General features: G+C 26.3%; 1 non-coding gene across 1 annotated transcript; it reads left to right on the plus strand.

Moving 5' to 3' along the window:
* Nucleotides 1-495: 495 nt before the first annotated feature.
* Trnar-acg lies at nucleotides 496-568 on the plus strand. Its single transcript has one exon. It is a non-coding gene; the product is annotated as a tRNA-Arg (tRNA).
* Nucleotides 569-3,930: the final 3,362 nt, after the last annotated feature.

Raw genomic sequence — 3,930 nt, forward strand, 5'->3', positions numbered from 1 at the left:
GTAGTATTCAAATTAAATCATTTGCAACATAAAGTAATTATTAAGCAGTGCTCTATAATATGATATGCACAAACGTTCGGTATATTTAATCACTATAAAACCGTATATATGACAAGGTAGGTAATACCTATATTTTAACTAGGTACTATTAGGTGTTGAAATACAGTTTAATATTTTTTTAAATTAGTAATAACATGGATATCAGATATAACTAATATTCGTAAGTAACCAGAAAAATATGAATTGTAGGATTGATTTCAAATTACGTTTAAATTATAAATTAAAATTAATTTTGTTATTTTGTTTTCTACTTTTAATTTTTATTATTTTAACAAGGGTAATTAATATAAATGTCCACTGATGAATTTAAAAATGTATTATAATATTATAAATATTATGTATTATTTATTATTAATTAGTAAAATCACAAATAAATTTGTTATATTGAATTATAATTTAGTTTAAGAGTCAAAATACCCTTTAGTCTTAACATCGGGCCCTGTGGCGCAACGGATAACGCGTCTGACTACGGATCAGAAGATTCCAGGTTCGAATCCTGGCAGGGTCGAATAATTTTTTATACACATCATTCGCCTTAATAATTTAATAGTGAATTTTCAACATTTTTTTTTATATTCTAGCAAACTGTTCATTTTCATGCGCAATTGTTGATTTCATGGATTATTTAATATTTTCATAAATAATCAGTAATATTTTAGTAAAAAATGATTTCAATAATTGTGATTATAACCAAGGCTTTGCACCCGAATAATTTTTTCAGGTTTCGGGTGTTGAATACATTCGGGTGTTCAAACACTACAATACAACATTTAAACAAACGTTTTGGTGTTAATAACCGTTATTATTCGGGTTAATATTGGTTAATACGGGTGTTAATTAGTCAAGGAAAAATATTATTTTTTATTGGTGGAAGGTGGTGAGGAGGCTGAGCCCTCCCTCCAATAATGAAATATTTATATTTTTTGTTACCTGCCTATGTAATAAAATATCAATTTCTTATACAACTGTGCAACAGTTTTTTAGACCAAACTATCGTTATGATAATTTCAAGCAATGGTGTAACTACGATTTATTTTCGGGGAAGAGGGGGTTATTTTAAATGTGTATGAAGTTTATAAATTATAATATCTATAAAATTAAAAATACTAACACTATGTCCTACTCCTAGTTAGTGCGGGAATATCTTATGCGACAAAAAATAAACTATTTTGTATTCTGTGTTTGTGTTTGTGTCATAGGCGGAAATTGGGGGGGCGGGGTTTGAGGGGACTAAGCACCCCCAGAAATATAAAGTACAAGTCTTAGCCCTCCTAGCCCTAAAAATTGTTAAGTGACTGAAAATACAATAATTATTATAAATTTAAAATTCATTTTTAATAACCAAATTAAAAAAAAATATTCTATGAAAATTCAATAAATCATTCATAAATAAATTCATAAATCAAATTCGTAAGATTTTACAAACTTCTAGTCATGACTTGGAACGATCGCAATTAATGTAATATTAATAATATGTAATAATACCCGTATAGGTTGTTTAATTTAATTAATAATTTCTGTTTAGAATACCTACTCCAAAAATGTATAAAATAAGGCACTTAATAGTTTTTTTTGTTTAAATTGTTGATTAAAAATGTCAAATTGTCAAACTTCGTGAATTGCCTTGTTGAAATAAATAATTTCGCACAGTGGTATCCATAGGTATAATAAGCAAATAATCCCCACCCTCCCACAAATTTCACCAAATTTTTCCTTATAGTTTGTGGTGCGTGCACACACTAAAAACGCACTAACTAAAACATAGCGTAATACAAAAATAATAATAATTTGTACTTATGAATGTTACGATGAAATTATTACAAAAATTGACAATTCACGCCATAGACATGTGTACTACACGCCATACACTGAACAAATACGAATAATGCGAACAATAATTTGGGTAATCGTACGCGAGACATCAATTCTATTTCAGACTTACAGTATTGCAATAAATAACGACTCGTTGATTCGTAGACCTATTACCTATTAAATTATAATAATACGACGTATTCGCTTGGGATAATTTTAAAAATAGTATCCCAGTTGTTTACACTCGAACATTCAACATACTATAGTATTCATGCAGACATGTCAATTTGATATAATGCTATTGTCTTTATTTAGATAAATTTAGATTAATTAACAATTTTGTATATTATTTGAGAAATTATTCCTGTGAATAATAATTTTACTATTAAACAACTAATGACAAAATTGAAATAACCACAAAAAATACATACAAAATTATATGTCACATAAAGATTGTAAAATAAAAAATTTTAGGGTTTCGGGTTAAAACCAATATTTTATTCGGGTCATGGTTAATTCGGGTATTTAAAAAAAAAATCATTCGGGTTATATGGGTTTTGGGTGTTTGATTTTTTAAGGGTTTTTAGGAGTGTTACGCGTTCGGGTTAATTCGGGTACAAAACCCAGATTATAACTACTTAGTGTTTAGATTTTTTCTTTTTTTACCATAATTATTACTTATTGTACACCTGTATAGATTGTAATATTCTAAAATAAAGTGATATACATATTAAAAAAATTATTTAGTGATAAACTATTAAAATTTAGTATTTATCTATTGACTATGTACCTAAAATTGAGATTGTCGTATTTTTTAAATTGTATTATTTTTAATACGCTGATAATTTGCAAGTTTGCCCGTATAATATTTTTGGTTGTAGATATTACAGTGGAACGTCGATTATCCGCACCAATTGGAACCGAAGGGGGTGCGAATAATCGATTTGTGCTGATAATCAAACAACCATTGAAAATTGTAATATAAAGTTAAAAACTAATTTACTAGATATAATACTAAATATAATATTCATACATAATATAAAAAATTATTCACATATATATATACTTATACATAATATAACATTATAGTACACGATATAACATAACGAATGATAAAACTAAATTAAATTAAACTAAAAATAAATTTGTACTCAAAAATGTTGTAGTGCGGATAATTGACGGGCCGGATAATTGACGTGCGGATAATCGACGCTCCACTGTATATTCAACCTATGACCTAACTCGTATAAAAAAAATGTCGAATGGAATATTACTGTATATTGCAACGTATTTTGATAAATATTATACTGTGAAACGTTAAATATATATTTGAAAAATACGGTGAAGTGTCTTGTTATATAAAATTGGATATTCTTTGACAACTTCAGCTTGTTCAGTTTTTATTTGTTATTTTTAAAAATAATAAAAAACCAAATTGTTTTATAAAATATTATGATAAACCTTCGGTAGATATAAAATAGAATATTAATAATAAAATGTCAATATATGAACATAAAATTAGGAATTCACATTTGATCTTCACCGCGTTATTAATTTAGTATTTTTGTCCGTAATAAAATATATGTGGATATATATTTTCAATACTGCCCCCGCGTCTGTTTGAATGATTCTCTAAACAAATATTTAAAAAAATATTAAACTATTACAGTGTTACTCTTTTCTAATTATTTGAAGGTTTTTATTTATTTTACGTATATATTTAATGTTTCAATAAACTATTTAATTGTTATATTATACAATATAATCTTACAAAAAAAACTTACCTTATGGTGTTGCAAGTAATAAATGGAAACATTTCCTTGGAAATATGTTTTTGAAAATGAGTAGTTTTAAAATCAAACTTCTAACTACTCAAATACAATCACAAGTAATTCTTGTGTAAGAACGAAATAGTTTTTAATTTTTTTCTCAATTGTGGGGTACAGGTTCACAAAAAACTAATCTATTCTTAAAACAATTGAATTCGTAAGTGATATTTTTTTTAAATATTTTTCATGAAGTAAGTATTATTAATTACATTACGTATTTCACTGTAGC

Source organism: Sipha flava, unplaced genomic scaffold (genome assembly GCF_003268045.1).
Source record: "Sipha flava isolate LNK unplaced genomic scaffold, YSA_version1 314_pilon_pilon, whole genome shotgun sequence".
NCBI classification, from domain to species: Eukaryota; Metazoa; Arthropoda; class Insecta; order Hemiptera; family Aphididae; genus Sipha; species Sipha flava.